We start from the raw sequence: 21,797 nt of genomic DNA, 5'->3' as shown, positions 1-21,797 counted from the left end.
CTATTCATTTTTAAATTTAAGGAACATCATGCTGGAATTTCTTTCACCTGAAAGAGAAAAAAAATCTAGAACTTGATAGCAGCAACACAAATAGCCAACCTGGTGAATTAAACGACCCCTCAAGGAGCCTGATAGGCCATAGTCCATGGGGTCGCAGAGTCGGACATGACTGAGCAACTTCACTTTCACTTTCACTTCACTTTCAACATATTTTAGTTGCCCTTTCTCCGACCACACTAGAATTAATTTTGAGGATACCAACCATTCATCCATATTGGAGCAGCTGCAAGACATCAAGCACGTAATAGATAAGGCACTGCATCAGTTTATCCCCCACACTAGTCCCTGCAATACTTTTATTTTGTCTGTGAGAAAACCCAATGACTATAGATGGAAATTTCTATAGAACACCTGGGCCATAAACAATATTTTTAACCACCTGTTAAAACATTTAAAAGTATAAAGACTCCAAAGAAATTCAGTTTGCTCAAACTCAGGTTTGATACTTGGGGCACCTGACCTCAGAACAAGTTTTCATTTAGATCTAAATAGGCCTCACAATGTTCTGAACTTACTAAAAATTCAAGAACCAGAATAACTTAGCCTTTAAAGTCCTAAGGAAAAGTTTGATAAATATTCCTGCCTTTGAATATCTCAGTGATTAACTTCCCTTTCTCCTTTGTATTTGAAAAGTAAGGAAAGCCTTTGGGGTACTCACCCAAAAACATGGAGACCACCATCAAACCAGAGTGTAATATACCCAACAGCTAGACTCTGTGGTATGAGGATACTCCTCTTCCCTCAGAGTCATTTCAGTCGCCACTTTTTTAGTCAGTCACTGAAGAGCTAGTCATAGGATCCCTTCTAACCATCTTTGTACCTCCTGAAGAACAGCCCTCCTAAATTATCATCACTCAATATCATTCAGCCAATCATCTCACCTCCTGTGAAATCCTCTTACTAACAGCTCCTCATATAATTTTCTCATTGTAACACTGAGACACTTCATCCCTCCACTATGGATAATATCCCTCATGAATCACTTGACAGATCACCTGACCACCTTCCACCCTCCTGCCCCACCCCCCATTATCATTTACAGAAAATTCATTTGGATAATGCCAACTTTTCACAGTTTAGCAATGGCCGATTTAAAAGGTGAAAATGGTAAATATTTTGGATATGCTATTGCAACTCCTTCTGAAGTTATTGAAGCAGCACCTTCACACTTGGCTAACTTGGCCCAATGGGTTCAATTGCTTAGGCCTGTATGTTGGCCAAGGGCAAAAATGAAAATATCTACACTGACAATAGGTATGTCTTTGAAGCAGCTGATGACTTTGGGTGCTATGGAAACAGTAAGGCTTCTTCACATCAGCAGGACAAAATTGAAAGGGCCCTTTTGTCCAAGAATATTCTTGCCCGCTGACTTGGCCATTATCAAGGTTCCTGAGCCTCCAAACTGGAGTTCCTGGAGGATAAAGGAACCACCTTACTGATATTCCTGCAAAGAATGCTGCTTTCAAATGAACCAACAACCAAATTTCATCATGGTCCTAAAGAGTAGTCCCCCAGATAAAATATGGAAAAATTGATTAGTGATACCCAAGAATCAGCCCCAGAAAAGGGGAAGCAGTATTGGAAATCTAATAATTCTTGGTTCAGTAAAGAGAACTCTGATTTAGCCAAATAATCTAGTCCTGCCAGGCTCTAAAATCCTCATTATTCTCATTATTAATTACCATACACACATAATAACTTTAGATTACCCAACAAACCAATCCTTTTAGAAGAGAATTTTATTCAGCTTCCTTGTCATGGATATAAATGTCTTATTTGTTTCTTTCTCACCATACTGAAGCCTTCCTTTGTACATAATCTACTGTTACTTCTTTTTTTAATTAATTTACTTATTTTAATTAGAGGCTAATTACTTTAAAATACTGTAGTGGTTTTTGCCATACATTGACATGAATCAGTCATGGGTGTACATGTGTTCCCCATCCTGAAACCCCCTCCCACCTCCCTCCCCATTCCAACCCTCAGGGTCATCCCAGTGCACCAGCCCTGAGCACCCTGTCTCATGCATCAAACCTGGACTGGTGATCTGTTTCACATATGATAATATACATGTTTCCATGCTATTCTCTCAAATCATCCCACCCTCACCTTCTCCCACAGAGTGCAAAAGACTATTCTTTACATCTGTGTCTCTTTCGCTGTCTCGCATATAGGGTCATCATTACCATCTTTCTAAATTCCATATATGTGCATTAGTATACTGTACTGGTATTTTTCTTTCTGACTTACTTCACTCTGGATAATAGGCTCCAGTTTCATCCACCTCATTAGAACTGATTCATATGCATTCTTTTTAATGGCTGAGTAATATTCCATTGTGCATATGTACCACAGCCTTCTTATCCATTCGTCCGCTGATGGACATCTAGGTTGCTTCCATGTCCTGGCTATTGTAAACTGTGCTGCAATGAGCACTGGGGTACACATGTCTCTTTCAATTCTGGTTTCCTTGGTGTGTATGCCCAGCAGTGGGATTGCTATGTCATATGGCAGTTCTATTTCCAGTTTCTACTGTTACTTCTGTGGCCAAAATCCTTGTAGAAAGGATCATCCTTTCTTGGAGAACTCCCTTCAAATTTTGTAATGGCCAGGGAACTCATTTCACCAGTCAAATGCTTCACCAGGTATATGCTATTTGGCAAGTTTTACAACACTTTTACTATGTTCACCACCCTTAATCTTCAGGGCTAATCAAACACACTAATGGTATCATTGACTCAATTGGAAAAATTTATAGAGACTCTTCAAATACCCTGGCCAAAAACACTGCCAGTTCTTCCCAATCTCTGGTCTGCCCCTTTTGGAATCCATAAACTCTTACCCTTTGACTCTTAACTAATAAAAGTAGGATATGCTTCAACATTGCTAAAGTCTAATTGTTCCTGTTGAGAATAACCACGCTTGATTAACTACAGCATACTCCAGGGAGATTATGAATTTAAGCACCACACTTTGCAACCTGGAGATTTTGTCTATTGGAAAAGACACCTCTAGAAAGACTTCAATACCATGGGAAAGGCCTCTATTATTAATCAACCTCTGTGCCATAAAACTCCAAGTATTAGACTCCTGAATCCATCTAAATAAAAGCACCAAACCCAAGCTAAACTTGTATATCAACTGAGGACCTAAAAAATAAATAATTCTAGGAGTTGAAGCAGAATCTCACTGAAGGAGACAGCTATTCCAAGATGACCAAACCAGGCTTGTATACCCTTTTCTCATCATTGCTTCTTACTTTAGTTCCTCACCTCTCTTTCTTGGCTCAATCTATTGGAAAAAGTATAAGCCTTTCTGACCATTGGATCTGTCAGCAGAAACTGATTTGTTTATGATGTCAGAAATAATCTTGCTCTTACCCGTAACCAATTACTCCCTTGTCCGTTAATTATACTCAAAAGCCTATGGGTGTTACCTATCAAGGAAAGCTGACGTGGCCAGATGTCAAAACTTTTGCCAATCATTACCATACAAGTTCAACTAAAGCTCTGTGTTTTCCAACTGTCACCTGACATTCCATAGTCCTTTTTAGGTGATTGCTTTCAGGTTTGAGCTCCTGGTTTGGCTACTGTACAAACAGGGGTCATTATTATGTTCCTCATCTGAATATTTAGGCTTTATACCTATTGCCTGTCAAACCTTTGCAGAAATGACATACTCAGTAGGGTGATGCAAGATCAGAACTTTGAGGTGATTTCCAATACTTATGACCTTGATAGAATACAGGCCGTGGACATGAAATGCTTGAGTTCTCCCTCTTACCCTCCTTGTTACTCAAATGTGGCATTAAATTTCCAATCTGTACTTTCCTTCTAATTTGTGACATAGTATACAGGAAAGGTCCTTCCTGGTCAATCAGTTCCATCACTCAGTCTTGTCTGACTCTTTGCAACCCCATGGACTGCAACACACCAGGCTTCCCTGTCCATCACCAACTCCTGGAGCTTCCTCAAACTCATATCCATTGAGTTAGGGATGCCATCCAACCATCTCATCCTCCATTGTCCCCTTCTCCTCCTGCCTTCAATCTTTCCCAGCCTCAGGGTCTTTTCCAGTGAGTCAGTTCTTTGAATCAGGTGGCCAAAATATTGGAGTTTCAGCTTCAGCATCAATCCTTCCAATGACTATTTAGGACTGATTTCCTTTAGGATGGACTGGTTGGGTTTCCTTGCAGTTCAAGGGGCTCTCAGAGTCTCCTCCAACACTACAATTGAAAAGCATCAATTCTTTGGTGCTCAGCTTTCTTTATGGTCCAAGCCTCACATCCATATATTATTACTGGGAAACCATAGCTTTGACTAGATGGACCTTTGTTGGAAAATAATGTCTTTGCTTTATACTACCCTGTCTGTGTTTGTCATGGCTTTTATTCCAAGGAGCAACCGTCCTTCCTGGTGCCAAGGGACAAAATATAATTCCACTAACAATGGATACCCTGACTTATTTAGTTGATGCTTTCAAGAAAAGATCTTGATCAAAAGGGGAAAATGAAAAAGTTAATAAAGTAAACCTCATTTAAAATGGAGTCAACAAGCCCTGAAGCAGACAGCCCTCATACATGTTATCACTCACCACAGCTTACAGACCCTATCAGGGAGAAAGGATTTTCTTCTAACCCAGCAACAAGCTGCCCACCACCTGCAGTCAATTAAGAGCCACCATAGTCCTCCCAAAATCCTTCTCCTCCTCTGTAAAAAGCGAGCCCCTCTCTGTTCTCCAGACTTGCCTATGGTTTGCTTAGCTTGCTTGAACTGAATTGAAATTCCTCTACTATTCCTGAATAATTTCACTTTGTTGGTAAAATAACTGCCTCTCTTTTTGAAGGTAAATAATACTTTTATACAAAGAAATACTTTTCTCTAGGCCCAGATTATATACTGGAGAATCCTACCAAGGTCCTAGGAATAAATAATATCAACTCAACAAATAATACTAATTCAACACAAATTCTTTGAGGAAGCTGAAGAGAAGGAAACACTTCCACCAAAATCAGATGAAAGCATTACAAGAAAAATAAAAATACTCCTCATGAAAGAAAATGTAAAACTTCTTAAATTTTTATGAAATCCAATCCAGAAATTAATTACATAATACATTATGACAAATTGAGTTTTATCCTAGAAATGCAATGTTTGTTGAACACGTGAAAAGAATTATATGATTATAACAATAGATATGGAAAAAGCATCTGACAAAATCCAACATTTTTTTATGAGAGTGAAAAAGAAACTCTCAGCAAGCTAGCAATAAAAGAGAACCCCTACATAATAAAAAGCAGATCTACAGCTGATAGCATACTTTCTGGTGAAGGCTGAATGATGTCCCCTTAACATCAGGAACAAAACAGTGATGTTTGCTCTGGCCATTTCTATTCAACATTGCACACAAGAAATAAAATTAAAAGAAACAAAAGGAATCCAGATGGGGGGAGGGGAACTATTCACAGGTAACATGATGATATGTGCAGAAAATCTTATGAAATATGTGTAACTATTAAGCATAGCAAGTCAATATGGTAATTTTGCAGGATAAAGATCAAATGCAAAAGCCAAATGAATGTCTGCATATTAAAAACAAGTAGAATTTGAAGTTTGAAAAATAACACCTAAAATAACAAATTATAAAAGTTTTTAACATCAAAGTTAAAATCTTTTTCTTTTTGTAAGGCATTGTTTAAAAAATGAAAAGATAAGGCATAGATGAGGAACTGAAGAGCATTTTGATGAAAGTGAAAGAGGAGAGTGAAAAAATTGGCTTAAAACTCAACATTCAAAAAACTAAGATCATGGCATCTGGTCCAATCACTTTCCAATGGAGAAAGAATGGAAACAGTGACAGACTTTATTTTCTTGGGCTCCCAAATCACTGCAGATGGTGACTGCAGCCATGAAATTAAAAGACACTTTCTCCTTGAAAGAAAAGCTATGACCAACCTAGACAGCATATTAAAAAATAGAGATAGTCCCTTGCCAACAAAGATCCATCTAGTCAAAGCTACAGTTTTTCCAGTAGTCATGTATGGACGTGAGAGTTGAACTATAAAGAAAGCTGAGCACCCAAGAATTGATGCTTTTGAACTGTGGTGTTGGAGAAGACCCTTGCGAGTCCCTTGAACTGCAAGGAGATCAGACCAGTCCATCATAAAGGAAATCCGTCCTGAATATTCACTGGAAGGTCTGATGCTGAAGCTGAAGCTCCAATACTTTGGCCACCTGATGCGAAGAACTGACTCACTGGAAAAGACCCTAATGCTGGGAAAGATTGAAGTGGGGAAGAGAAGGAGATGACAGAGGATGAGATTGTTGCGTGGCATCCCCTACTCAACGGACATGAGTTTGAGCAAGCTCCAGGAGTTGGTGATGGACAGGGAAGCCTGGTGTGCTGCAGTCCATGGGGTCGCAAGGAGTCCATGACAGGACTGAGCAACTGAACTAAACTTGCTTTATCTATGATCCAGTGAATGTTGGCAATTTTGTCTCTGGTTCCTCTGCCTTTTCTCAACCTAGCTTATACATCTGGAAGTTTTCAGCTAATGTACTGGTGAAGCATAGCTTAAAGATTTTTGAGTATAACCTTGCTAGCATGTGAAATGAGAGCAACTGTATGGTAGTTTGAACATTTTTCGGCATTGCCTTTGTGTGGTGACAAACAGTGACTAGACTTATCACGCTGATCATTTTGTTATCTATAGAAACATCAAATTACCATCATGCTAACTAACATAGTGTTCTAGGTAAATGTAAGTCAAAAAACAAACAGAGAAATTCCTAGTAAAAGAGACCAGATTTCTGGCTATCAGAGACTAGGAGAGGAAGTAGGAATCAGAGAAAAGTAGTCCAAAGGTACAAACTTCAAGCTTATAGATAAATAATTATTAAGCAAGTGATGTACAGCATGCTTAATATAATTAATAATGCTTCTGTCATATACGAATGTTATTAAGAGTTATTAAAAGAAGTTATAAATCCTAACTTCTCATCACAAGAAAAATTTTTTTATTTTTCTTTTATTTTGTATCTGTATAAGATGGTGGATGTTCACGAAAATTATTATGAAGATCATTTCCTGGTGTATGTAAATCAAATTTTTATGCTGCACACCTTAAATGAATAGTGTTGTATATCAATTGTAACTCAAGAAAACTGTATGCAAATTATACCTCAATAAATCTGAGTTAGATGATAGATAGAGGAAGCCAGCAGCAGTGCCCTGCAAAGTGGTCTCCAAACTTACTTCCAATTCAAGTTGGAGGACTTCTGACAGCATTTCCCTTGTAATTCACAAAGGCTGTGAATACTTGGAGCCGTTGGGCTGGTGTCAGCTCTCTATCAGGCAACCCCAACCTGGCAAAATGCAAGTTTTTAAGGGTATCTTTCTGAATTCATTTAGAATCAGAGGTTTGACTGCAAAATACCATAACCGCCAGTTTTTAAATGAGCCACTATTTTCTCAAGCAGTTCTGTAATTTCTGACTTTCACTGTGAGTCCTACTGAAACAGGGATCATTTTATTATTCTAGTACCTTTGTTGAAACTGTAAAAAATATAATACTTTTCATAGATGGGCTTCAAATGGACATCTGATTTCTTTCTTTGACTTTTCTTGTTTTGTTTCTAAAGACTCTGGTGAAGTTTGAAACATCTGACTTCTGTTTGCAAAGGCTAACTTTCTTTTTAATTCTCTCCATTTTTGTAAGTCTTAAGAATAGTGTGCTGCTTTTATATGCATATTTCTTTTTATATTTTAAATGATTTGTCTAATATTTTCACAGCTACTCTTGCAATGTATTATTTTTAAATTAACAATCTTTTGAGAGAAGTAAAGAAAATGCAAACTTTCTCTACTTTGTAAATGACTTCTTTGAATATAGGATCAACATAACCATGTAAGTAAATGCTAAACTGCAATTATCAACAAAATTTTTAAAAATACAAATATAAGCAGAAAATAAAAAGAAAATTTGTTAGCAGCATGTATCACATAAAACAATTAATATGTGACCCAATAATCAGTAATTATGAGACATACTATTATGATACAGTTGAAGAGGGAAATAAAATATTGACTTCAATCCTCAGCAGGCTTGAAATCTGAATGATGAGACAAAATAAACATTTAGTCAATATTTAGCATAATGTTTCATTTCACTTTATGTGACTCAAATTTGCATTATATGAATCCATCTGAGGAAAAAAATGTTTCACCTGCATTTTCCCAGGACATATATGAAAAAAGTTTCTGCTCTTTTACATAGACTGATCTGAAACTGGCATAGAAAAAGATACGTATAGAAAGTTTTCTACAAAAAAGTTATTCTCTGTGATATACAAAAAAATTTATATCAAAGCTAATATAAGTAATGGTGAAGTTTCTTTTTCAGTAATTTCTTTTAAATTTAAGTAAAATAAAATAAATGAAATGTTTTAGAATTTTTCAAAATTGTTTGAAAATCCTATGTATGTCTGTGTGAATGTAACAAATATATTTTTATTGAAATATAGTTGACATATAACATTATGTAAATTTAAAGTATAAAATCTGTTGCAATTACATACTGTAATACAATTGTCATTGTAGTGATAACACTTGTATCATGTTCCATAATTATCCTTTTTTAGTGGTTGAAATAAATAAGTTCTAGTATCTTAGCAAGTTTTTTTTACTATAATACAATATTTTTGTCTATATTTACCATGTCACGCACTAGCTCTCTAGGGTCTATTTACTACTTCTTATAAATTTGAATCCTTAAACAACATTTGTCCCTGTAGAAAGAAATGGCAATCCACTTCAGTATTCTTGCCTGGAAAATCCCATGGACAGAGAAGCCTGGTGGGCTACAGTCCATGGGCCGCAAAGAGTCAGACATGACTGAGCAACTAAACCATAAACAACATTTGCACTATCTCCTTACTTTAAAAAAAAAAAAAGACTCCTCATAATTACCATTTTACTGTCTGTTTTTTTATGAATTTGGCTTTTTTTAGATTCCACATATAAGTGATACCATACAGTAATATTTGTCTTTCTTTGCCAGACTTGTCTCACTTAGCATAATATGTTCAAGGCTCATTTATACCATTGCAAATGGCAGAATGTCCTCCTCTCTTGTGGCTGAATAACACTCCACTGAATATACACACCACATCATCTTTATCCACTCATCCATTGATTGGCAGTTACATTGTTTCTATATCTTAGCTATTATAAATATACTGCAGTCAACAGAGGAGTATATATATTTCTTCAAATCCTGTTTTCATTTCATCTGGGGATGTACCCCAAGTGGGATTGCTGGATCATGCTAAGTCACTTCAGTCATGTCCAACTCTGCAACCCCATGGACCTTAGCCCGCCAAGTTCCTCTGTCCATGAGATTCTCCAGACAAGAATATTGGAGTGGGCTGCCATTTCCTTCTCTGGGGCATCTTTCCAACCCAGGGATCAGATCACATCTCCTGTGGCTCCTGCATTGCAAGTGGATTCTTTACTGCTAAGCCACCAGGGAAGCCCTCTGCTGGAACATATGAAAGATTTATTTTAATTTTCACTGTGGTTGATTGTATTCCCACCAACAGTGTACAAAGATTTCCTTTCTTCACATTCTCACCAGAACTTATCTCTTATCTTTTTTGATGATAGCCATTCTCACAGGTATGAGATGATGGCTCATTGTAGTATTGATTTGCAGTCTCCTGATGATTGGTGATGTTCATATTCTCTAACTATCTAACATTCAAAGGTTCTAAAAGATATTAAATAAGACTTATTTCCTCTATACAAAGAGTACATAAAATAAAAAGATCCAGTAGTAGCTCTCATAAATCACTAGTGTTTGAAGAGACTATATAAAATGATGACTCTCTTGGGATAGAATATAAACAGAATTTATAAAGATATAGATGAACAAGATTGGAAGCTTGAAGTTCAATTTTGGGAACAATGGATAGCAGAAAATTAGTCAAAAAATAGATTGAAACTGAATAATGAGGAGAGAGAAGCTTGCGTGGCACACTGCTAATTTTCTACTTACATAAATTCCACTAGAACCTTGAAAGCAGATACTATCTCACTCATATTGGCTTCTTAGCAATGGACATGATACCTGGTACCTAATAGGAATAAGTAGCTGGGACAATGACATACTTTCTTGTTTTCTTTCTCTCTCGGACCTAGATTTGACAATCGAATCCAGAATAGAGCAGGGAAACATGTGGTGGGAGCTTAGGCAAATGAAATAAAATGAGTTATCTTTTGTTATGATCTTAGTGTTTGGAAAGTGTTTCATAATAGACCAAAGCAACTTTCTTTTTGAAGACGTAAAGTAAAACATTCAGAAACCAACAATTTCATGGTTTTATAAAAGCGTAATTAATGACTGGCAAAGTATGAAAAGGAGTCACGCTGTTTTACTAAACACGTGTACTAGTGTGTTAGCCCAGTAAGAGTTCTGTGCTCCCAAGTGACTGAGCTCCAGGCACTGGAAGGCCTGTCCCCCTCCTGGCCTGGCCCAGAAGAGCCTCTTACATGCATGAATTCTGCTTTTTGGAGCACTTCACAGAGCTCGTTCCCTCTCTTGGCCACCTGGGGCTGAGACCACCACGGCAGTTGGAAGCCATGCGTGGAAGATGGTTGAGCCTCTGTCAGTTTGGTTATCGATTCACCCCTAGAGGATTTCTGGTCTCTCTGACCAGAAGTGTCACCTCAAACTGTTGTATGAGCAAAAAATAGACTTCTATTGTGTCTGAGCCACACACATTTTGAGTATATTTGAAAGGACACCTATTATTAGCACAAAGTACCACTCTTTAAATACAACTTGAATATCTGCCAGGAGTCAATCAATTACTTTTCATTCAACAGCACTGTTTTTCAGCTCCTCATCACAATAGTTACAAAGGATACAGGAATTTTTAAACTATATATTTTTTTGTCACAATAACTTCTGAAACTGATTGGAAAAGGAAATAAGCAAACGCCAATAGCTGGGAGATACAGGAAGATACCCTGGAGAAGGAAATGGCAACCCACTCCAGTATTCTTGCCTGGAAAATCCCAGGGACAGAGAAGCCTGGTGGGCTACAGTCAGTCCATGGGGTCGCAAAGAGTCAGCCACAACTGAACGACTTCACACTCACTCACTCACAATCTTGTCACTGTATAAGCATGAAGGAGGACCCATACAAGATTGGGGGTTAAGTGGCGACAGATCAAGGAAGGTTTCTGGGAGCAGGTGATATCAAAGCTACATTTTGAAGGATGAGTAGGAGTTAGTCAACTGAAGAAAGAGTGGAAGGGCATTTGAGGCCAAGGTTCCGGTCACCTAGGCAACACAGTAGGTTTGGGGAGCAATCAGTCATTCTGAAGGCCATGAGCCTGGGGTGAAGAGGCAGACCTTGAATGGGAAGAAAAGGCAGCTTCCAGAGTAGAACTGGGGGACCCATAGCTACAGCAACATCTATAGTTTATGTCTGAAATGGCAAAATGCAAGTAGCTTTTGGCACTAACTATGAATAGGTCAGCTTGAGAAAGAGAGGATCCAGTATCTGACCAAATGTTCAGAAGCATAAAGCACACGTAACTCCCACACACTCTCCTGTCAGGGCAAAAATGCAACAAGAAATATAAAGGTTCTGTACAAAAGCCAGCATAGTTTTTGTTTAGTTTTCTTTTTATTTTCCCTTTCTTGTTTTTTTCCTTAAATTTTGTATAGCATATCAGATCAAATTATTCTGATGCATACCTTCATTTGCTAAAAGAAATAAAATAAATAATCTTATTTATTTGCTACCAAATTATTTCCATTGGCAGATATGTGGATGCAAACAAATCAATGTTAAGAAAATATGGATAACTTGTGCAGTGAATAATAAATGCAATAACATTTTCCATCAGAGAAATCGCTATGTTTATTCCACTTTAATTACTTGATGCTCCAGGAGATAACATACACAGGATGCAAATACATGAAATATCCATAAGAAAGAGCAAAAAGTGATGGGGACTTAGAAGAATAAGATCAAGCTCCTCTAGCCTCTCATTATATATGACAGATTGGGGATCATGCACATTGTCGGTAATGCCATGGTTGTAGCGTGTTCAGAATGTTGGTCGACTTTTCTCTAGTCAATTGTCCCTAAAAATCCCCAGTGTTGTTGACATTTTTTAAAACCTGCTAGTGCTGTTGCCATTTTTCTTTGGCATCAGCCTTTGTGCTCTCTGTTCTGCAGGTCAAGAAGCAACAGTTAGAAATGGGCATGGAACAACAGACTGGTTCCAAATTGGGAAAGGAGTACTTCAAGGCTGCATATTATCATCCTGCTTATTTAACTTATATGCAGAGTACATCCGGAGAAGGCAATGGCACCCCTCTCCAGTACTCTTGCCTGGAAAATCCCATGGATGGAGGAACCTCATAGGCTGCAGTCCATGGGGTCGCTAAAAGTCGGATATGACTGAGCAACTTCACTTTCACTTTTCACTTTCATGCATTGGAGAAGGAAACGGCAACCCACTCCAGTGTTCTTGCCTGGAGAATCCCAGGGACAGAGGAGCCTGATGAGCTGCTATCTATGGGGTCGCGCAGAGTCGGACATGACTGAAGCGACTTAGCCGCAGCAGCAGCAGCAGAGTACATCATGAGAAATGCCAAGCTGGATGAAGCACAAGCTGGGATCAAGATTGCTAGGAGAAATTACAATAACCTCACATATGCAGATGACATCACTCTTATGGCAGAAAGTGAAGAAGAACTAAAGAGCTTCTTGATGAAAGTGAAAGAGGGGAGCAAAAAAAATTGGCTTAAAACTCAACATTCAGAAAACGAAGATCATGGCATCTGGTCCCATCAGTTCAGTTCAGTTCAGTCGCTCAGTCGTGTCCGACTCTTTGCAACCCCATGAATCACAGCACGCCAGGCCTCCCTGTCCATCACCAACTCCTGGAGTTCACTCAGACTCACATCCATTGAGTCCGTGATGCCATCCAGCCATCTCATCCTCTGTCGTCCCCTTCTCCTCCTGCCCCCAATCCCTCCCAGCATCAGAGTCTTTTCCAATGAGTCAACTCTTCCCATGAGGTGGCCAAAGTACTGGAGCTTCAGCTTTAGCATCATTCCTTCCAAAGAAATCCCAGGGCTGATCTCCTTCAGAATGGACTGGTTGGATCTCCTTGCAGTCCAAGGGACTCTGAAGAGTCTTCTCCAACACCACAGTTCAAAAGCATCAATTCTTCGGCGCTCAGCCTTCTTCACAGTCCAACTCCCACATCTATACATGACCACAGGAAAAACCATAGCCTTGACTAGACGGACCTTTGTGTGAATGGCAAATAGATGGGGAAACAATGGAAACAGTGACAGACTTTATTTTATTGGGCTCCAAAATCACTGCAGATGGTGACTGTGGCCATGAAATTAAAAGACACTTGCTCTTTGGAAGAAAAGCTATGACCAACTTAGACAGCATATTAAAAAGCAGAGACATTACTTTGCTGACAAAGATCCATCTAGTCAAAGCTATGGTTTCTCCAGTAGTAATGTATGTATGTGAGAATTGGACTATAAAGAAAGCTGAGTGCCAAAGAATTGATGTTTTTGAACTGTGGTGTTGGAGAAGACTCTTGAGAATCCATTGGACTGCAAGGACATCCAACCTGTCAATCCTAAAGGAAATCAGTCCTGAAAACTCATTATAAGGACTGATGCTGAATCTGAAACTTCTAAACTTCAGCCACCTAATGCAAAGAATTGGAAAAGACCCTGACGCTGGGAAAGATTTAAAGCAGGAGGAAAAGGGGATGACAAAGGATGAGATGGTTGGATGGCATCACTGATGTGATGGACATGAGTTCGAGTAGGCTGTGAGAGTTGGTGATGGACAGGGAAGCCTGGCATACTGCAGTCCATGGGGTCGTAAAGAGTCAGGCATGATTGAGCGACTAAACTGAACTGTTCTGTCTCTGTGTCAATACCGGTGAGTTTACTTTGGAAGCAGCAGGACAGACAGCCATCACCAGCAGATCTTCTTGAGAACAGTGAAACAAAGAGAGCAGCCGTGTCCAGGAGTTAATACAGAGCACATTTAATAAAGAAAAAAGAAATGAAAGGGGAGTAAGAAAGAAAAGAAATCTCATTTCCTATTGTAAACTTTAGAAGAACTTTCAGACTCGCAACTCTGGATGGAGTTGGTTTCAGAAAACAATAAAAATAAAGTATAACTGGAGATATCTAGCTTATAAACAAACAACCTGCCAAGACAGTCTTCCAAGTTCATTAGATGGAAAATCATCCTTCATTCTTGGAGATGAAAAGTATGGTCTTCTCTAAGGGACAGCTGTAACCCACATGTACTTTGCTAATCACGCATAGCCTTGAAAAGAATCTAAATCTTTTTCCTTAGTTTTGCCATGGCTTCTTGGCTACCACCTGCTGTATTCCTGAGGCTCACCCCAGGAATTCTGTGGCCCCGTTCCTTTCCTTAATAAATGTTTTTCCCAAGCTCAGAGATTAAAGAGTTCCTTTTCTGAGTGTGTGCAGAGCAGGTGGTAGGGGCCTCTGCAGCTGCTGCAGGGGGCTGCACTTCACATCTGAAATGACAGAATGAAAGCAGCTGTAAGCCTCTTAGAGGTCTTTTGGCCCAGAGTACAAACAGGTCACCCTGGGAAGTGAACGCTCTCATTGGGTTAAAATGTTCTATGTTCCCCATTTGACGATCACAAACATTCCACACACTGCTCTGCTCTGAAGTGTTTAAAAAAAAAAAAAAAACACTGGTTATGTTCAAAGGCAGAAAGAAAGAAGAAAAGCAAAACTTCCCATTAGTAACACTAACATTCAAATAGCCACCATTTTGATCATAGGGAAAATTGTCATGGTTCATTTTATTTCACCTAGCTGGAGGTCTCTATGCAAGGAAAGAAAAATCAATAATTCTTTTCTAATTCTTACTTTTTTTAATTGAAGGATAATTGCTTTACAGTGTTGTGTTGTTTTCTGCCATACGACAACATGAATCAGCCATAAATACATCCTCTCAGTCTTGAGCTTCACTTCCACCTCACCCTCATCTCACTCCTCTAGGTCATCCCAGAGCACCAGGCTGAGGTCCCTGTGTCATATAGCTACTTCCCACTAGCTACCTCTTTCACATATGGTAATGTACATAGCCCAAGGCTACTGTCACTTTGTCCCACCTTCTCCTCCCGCATGCTGTGTCCACAAGTCAGTTCTCCACATTCGCGTCTCTATGCCTGCCCTGCAAAGAGGTTTATCAGTGCCATTTTTCTAGATTCCATATATCACCTCACACTGGTCAGAATTCAAATTTAATTTTAACTGGCTATCATCAAAAAAAAAAAAAAATCTACAAACAAAATACTGGAGAGGATGTGAAGAAAAGGGAACCCTCTTGCACTGTTGGTGGGAATGTAGATTGATAGACACTATGGAGAGCAGTATAGAGGTTTCTTAAAAAACTAGGAATAGTCAATAATTCTAAGTCTATAGAAACCCAAAGATAGCTTTAACAGTGATCTAAACATCACACCGTCCATAACCTGAACTGCTACATGAAGAGACAATGTGATCAAGTGGGAAATGTACTAAACTAAGAAATCCAGATGGCATCACTGACTTGATGGACGTCAGTCTGAGTGAACTCCCGGAGTTGGTGATGGACAGGGAGGCCTGGCGTGCTGCAATCCATGGGGTCACAAAGAGTCAGACACGACTGAGCGACTGAACTGAACTGAACTGAAGAAATCCAAAATGTTTTTCCTTGAGCTTCCATTAACTATCTGTGTGACTTTGAGACTGTCGTTTAAAATCTTTGAGCTCAAGTCTACAAAATAAAGGAGTGACCATTTTTACCCAAAGAAGCGCTTTATTAAAAAAATCAAGAGAAGTACGTAGAACAAAAGCTGAAATTCAAGCTACTGAAACATAACTAATCTTCACTTTCATCGAAGCTCTTGACTGTCAGGTTTCATGTTTCTAAATATGGTTAAGACCTAGAGATGACATGGGATTCATATACTCTACTAGATTCCTGTTAATAAATTGCATTTGCAAATAAAGGTTATATTTAACAAATGAAAATTAGTCAAATCCTGATACCAATTTAAAATGTCAAAGGGTGGGGGAGAAAAATCAGATCTCCAGGTAAGAAAAGTCAAAATATAGAGGGGAAGAAGGGGAAGGATAGGAGGGAAAAGAAAATGTTTATTTGAGGCTAAAATTAAGTTAAATCACTATGCTATTTGAATACCCTAGAATAATAGTTTTAAAAGTATATATTCGCTGGACCAGCAACACCTAGGTACCTAATAGAAATGTACATCCTCAAGTTCCAGCCCAGAAACCCTGGATGGGAGACTCTGTGTTGACACAACTTGAAGGTGATTCTGATGCACAGTGAATATAAGGACTACAATTAAGTTTTTAAGTTCTACTGTCTAATACTAAGACTACTACTGTACTGAAAATGGGATAAATTTAATTAATGGATATTACGTGTCTTAATGGGACATAGAAATAGTCAGGAATGTAAGGAGGTTACAATAAAATATTATTTTGAATTATGTTACTTAAATGTATATCAATAAGGAAAGTTATGACCAACATAGATAGCATATTAAAAAGCAGAGATATTACTTTGCCAACAAAGGTCCATCTAGTCAAGGCTATGGTTTTTCTAGTGGACATGTATGGATGTGAGAGTTGGACTGTGAAGAAAGCTGAGCACCAAAGAATTGATGCTTCGGAACTGTGGTGTTGGAGAAGACTCTTGAGAGTCCCTTGGACTGCAAGGAGATCCAACCAGTCCATCCTAAAGGAGACCAGTCCTGGGTGTTCATTGGAAGGACTGATGCTGAAGCTGAAACTCCAATGCTTTGGCCACCTCATGCAAAGACTTGACTCATTGGAAAAGACTCTGATGCTGGGAGGGATTGGGAGCAGGACAAAAAAGGAATGACAGAGGATGAGATGGCTAGATGGCATCAGTGACTCGATGCAAATGAACTCCTGGAGTTGGTGATGCACAGGGAGGCCTGGCGTGCTGCGATTCATGGGCTCACAAAGAGTTGGACATGACTGAGTGACTGAACTGAATAAAGTATTTTGAACTTGCAGGAACAAAGGCATGGGGAGAGGGGAATTGGAGAGACACTGACCTCCCTAGAGCTTGAATACCAGGATCACCCAATTGGGGTCCTTTTTCTAAACTAGACATGTCTCTTTCTCTCTTACCCATTGAAAATTTTTTGCTGTAGTGAGCCATTGTACTGACTGGAATATTTTTATGTCCTTCAGTTTAATCCATGAGGGGGAAAATGCTGAAAGACATTAGATTTTAAAATATCCGTTCAGTTCAGTTCAGTTGCTCAGTTGTGTCGGACTCTTTGCGACCCCATGAATTGCAGCACGCCAGGCCTCCCTGTCCATCACCAACTCCCAGAGTTCGCTCAAACTCATGTCTATCGAGTCAGTGATGCCATCCAGCATTCTAATCTTCTATCACCATTAATAATAAATTAAAATAGCTGAAAATTATTTGATACCTGTTTTGTACTAAAACCAGCATTGCACTGAAATCTTTAAAATTTTTTTAGTTTTAATTCTTACAACAAATTAAGCATTATCCCCATTCACAAGTTAGTAAACTATGATGTGAGAAGTTAAGTAAATTAAACAAGATTCACACGTGGTAGCTAATATGTTTTGGATTTTGGGAACCCAGTCTAGAGCCTATATCCCTTTTTCAGAAACAGTGTTTGGACTTAGTAGAACACTAATGGCTAGAGACATAGAATTGGTCACCACTGACCAATAAGTAGTGGAAGAAAGTAGAGAAAGAGATAAGAACTAAGAACAGAAGCCTGTGGAATAACAACACTTACCAGACAAGTTGTGGGTGACAAAATTTCTTGGTTTGGGGTTTCCTAGAAAAGGGGGCTTTGGATACTAAATGTGGAATAGTTCCTGGCAAAATAGGATGATGGGTTACCCTACAAGTGGAAAAATAAGAGACAGCAAAAAATAATGGAAAGGAGCAATTGGAAAACCAAAGCATGTAGCATGGTGTCACCAAGACTGAGTGAGGCAATGTAGAACATCCAGAAGGAGTAAACTCTCACGAGTCTCACAGGCTTCAAAGAAGATGGAAAATACCAGGGAGGCACTGCAAGCCTTCAGAGGGCATTTCAACCAGGTGGTGTTGGCCAAAGCCAATTTGTAGGTTTGAAAAAGAAAAGGTTGATGACAAAGACTGCTAAAAAGTTGAAAATTATGGGAAAGAAACAAATATAAATTCAAACAGAGGAAGATTAGAGGAAGATTGCAGTCTGTCTGTCAAGGATTGGGGAGATATAAACACATTTTTAAATTACAAGGAAAGAAAGTAAAGAGACTAGTTCATGTAGGATCATCGGTCAACGATCCTATATGCAGGGCAGCAAAGGAGACACAGATGTTAAGAACAGACTTTTGGGAAGTATACTCATTTTCACTATATTGATTCTTCCAATTCATGAACACGATTCAGTGCAATCCCTATCAAGCTACCAATGGTATTTTTCACAGAGCTAGAACAAATAATTTCACAATTTGTATGGAAACACATAAAACCTCGAATAGCCAAAGCAATCTTGAGAAAGAAGAATGGAACTGGAGGAATCAACCTGCCTGACTTCAGGTTCTACTACAAAGCCACAGTCATCAAGACAGTATGGTACTGGCACAAAGACAGAAATATAGATCAATGGAACAAAATAGAAAGCCCAGAGATAAATGCACACACCTATGGACCTTATCTTTGACAAAGGAGGCAAGAATATACGATGGAAAAAAGACAATCTCTTTAACAAGTGGTGCTGGGAAAACTAGTCAACCACGTGTTAAAGAATGAAACTAGAACACTTTCTAACACCATGCACAAAAATAAACTCAAAATGGATTAAAGATCTAAACATAAGACCAGAAACTATAAAACTCCTAGAGGAGAACATGGGCAAAACACTCTCTGACATACATCACAGCAGGATCCTCTATGACCCACCTCCCAGAATATTGGAAATAAAAGCAAAAATAAACACATGGGACCTAATTAAAATTAAAAGCTTCTGCTTGGGGCTAGTGCACTGGGATGACCCAGAGGGATGGTATGGGGAGGGAGGAGGGAGGAGGGTTCAGGATGGGGAGCACATGTATACCTGTGATGGATTCATTTTGATATTTGGCAAAACTAATACAATTATGTAAAGTTTAAAAATAAAATAAAATTTAAAAAAAAATTTTTTAAAAAGAAAGATAAAAAAAAATTAAAAGCTTCTGCACAACAAAGGAATCTATAAGCAAGGTGAAAAGACAGCCTTCAGAATGGGAGAAAATAGTAGCAAATGAAGCAACCGACAAACAACTAATCTCAAAAATATACAAGCAACTCCTACAGCTCAATTCCAGAAAAATAAATGACCCAATCAAAAAATGGGCCAAAGAACTAAACAGACATTTTTCCAAAGAAGACATACAGATGGCTAACAAACACATGCAAAGATGCTCTGACTTCACTTTGTATAATAGGCTTCAGTTTCATCCACCTCATTAGAACTAACTCAAATGCATTCTTTTTTATAGCTGAGTAATATTCCATTGTATGTACCACAACTTCCTTATCTGTTTGTCTACCGATGGACATCTAGGTTGCGTCCATGTCCTAGCTATTGTAAATAGTGTTGCAATGAACATTGGGGTACACATGTCTCTTTTAATTCTGGTTTCCCCAATGTGTATGCCCAACAGTGGGATTGCTGGGTCATATGGCAGTTCTATTTCCAGTTTTTTAAGGAATCTCCACACTGTTCACCATAATGACTGTACTAGTTTGCATTCCCACCAAGAGTGTAAGAGGGTACCCTTTTATCTACACACCCCAGCATTTATTGTTTGTAAACTTTTTGATGGCAGCCATTCTGACCAGCGTGAGATGGAACATCATTGTGGTTTTGATTTGCATTCCTCTGATAATGAATGATGTTGAGAATCTTTAAAAAAAAAAAAAAAAACTGGAAATAGAACTGCCTAATGACCCAGCAATCCCACTGCTGGGCATACACACCGAGGAAACCAGAATTGAAAGAGACACGTGTACCCCAATGTTCATCGCAGCACTGTTTACAATATCCAGGACATGGAAACAACCTAGATGTCCATCAGCAGATGAATGGATAAGAAAGCTATGGTACATATACACAATGGAGTATTACTCAGCCATTAAAAAGAATTCATTTGAATCAGTTCTAATGCAGTGGATGAAACTGGAGCCCATTACACAGAGTGAAGTAAGCCAGAAAGAAAAACACCAATACAGTATAATAATACATATATATGGAATTTAGAAAGATGGTAATGATAACCCTGCATGCGAGACAGCAAAAGAGACACAGATGTATACAACAGTCTTTTGGACTCTGTGGGAGAGGGAGAGGGTGGGATGATTTGGGAGAATGCCATTGAAACATGTATATTATCATATGTGAAATGAATCTCCAGTCCAGATTTGATGCATGATACAGGATGTTCAGGGCTGGTGCACTGGGATGAACCAGAGGAATGATATGGGGAGGGAGGTAGGAGGGGGGTTCAGGATGGGGAACACATGTACATCCGTGGTAGATTCATGTCAATGTATGGCAAAACCCATACAATATTGTAAAGTAACTAGCCTCCAATTAAAATAAATAAATTTATATTAAAAAAAAAAAGAACAGACTTTTGGACTCATTGGGAGAACGCAAAGGTGGGATGATTTGAGAGAATAGCATTGAAACATGCACATTACCATATGTAAAGTAGATGACCAGTGCAAATTAGATGCATAAAGTACGGCATCCAAAGCCAGTGTTCTGGGACAATCCAGAGGGATAGGGACAGGAGGGAAGTGGGAGGGGGGTTCAGGATGGCGGGGGGAACACATGTATCCTGGTGGCTGATTCATGTTGATGTATGGCAAAAACCATCACAGTATTGTAAAGTAGTTATCCTCCAATTATAAAAAATTAATTAAAACAAAGAGACTAGTTCATGATGCTGGAGATGATGATTCATGGCTAGGGTGACACACTATGTGAGATAAACATAAGCAACCACATACCCTTTGAAACAAGATACAATATGTCCATTGTGGCTGGGCTCTGTGACCAGTACAGTTGACCCTTGAACAATGAGGGTTTGAACTGCGTACGTACGTCCACTTTTATGCAGATTTTTTTCAGTAGTAACTACTATAGTACTACATGGTCTGCAGTAGGTTGAATCTGGGCTCACTATACATTTACTTATTCTGTCACATTAAACCCTTGTGAAAGGAGTCAACCACTTACTCTAAAAAGAATTTTATTGGTGATTGATGGCACCATCTACAAGTAAATATGTGTTTTCTTGGGAACTAAAATAAATAAATAAACCAAAGAAATTTACTGTACTAGAAATATTTTCACGTTTCAACTGGTTTTCTTCACATAAATTAACAAAATTCTGATTCTTGCCTTATTTATATAAATAATCATACATTAAGTTCTTAGCAAAACTGCAATTTCCCCTTCTATTCACTTGTCAAGGTCTAGATTTAATCCTAACTGTAAATGTCAGTGTCACATTATTTTTCATCCATTTCAGCTTAAAGCTAAACAGAATCAGGAAGATTGAGTGACCTCAAAAA

At 38.6% G+C, this 21,797-nt stretch overlaps 1 pseudogene; it reads left to right on the top strand.

The window, feature by feature from the left end:
* The first annotated feature begins 1,142 nt into the window (after positions 1-1,142).
* The window catches only part of LOC113898878, a 78,060-nt pseudogene continuing 57,405 nt past the window's right edge, over positions 1,143-21,797 (top strand).

This window comes from Bos indicus x Bos taurus, chromosome 9 (genome assembly GCF_003369695.1).
Source record: "Bos indicus x Bos taurus breed Angus x Brahman F1 hybrid chromosome 9, Bos_hybrid_MaternalHap_v2.0, whole genome shotgun sequence".
NCBI classification, from domain to species: domain Eukaryota; kingdom Metazoa; phylum Chordata; class Mammalia; order Artiodactyla; family Bovidae; genus Bos; species Bos indicus x Bos taurus.
Note: the sequence above shows the minus strand (reverse complement) of the source record. Positions and strands in the feature narration are given on the sequence as shown.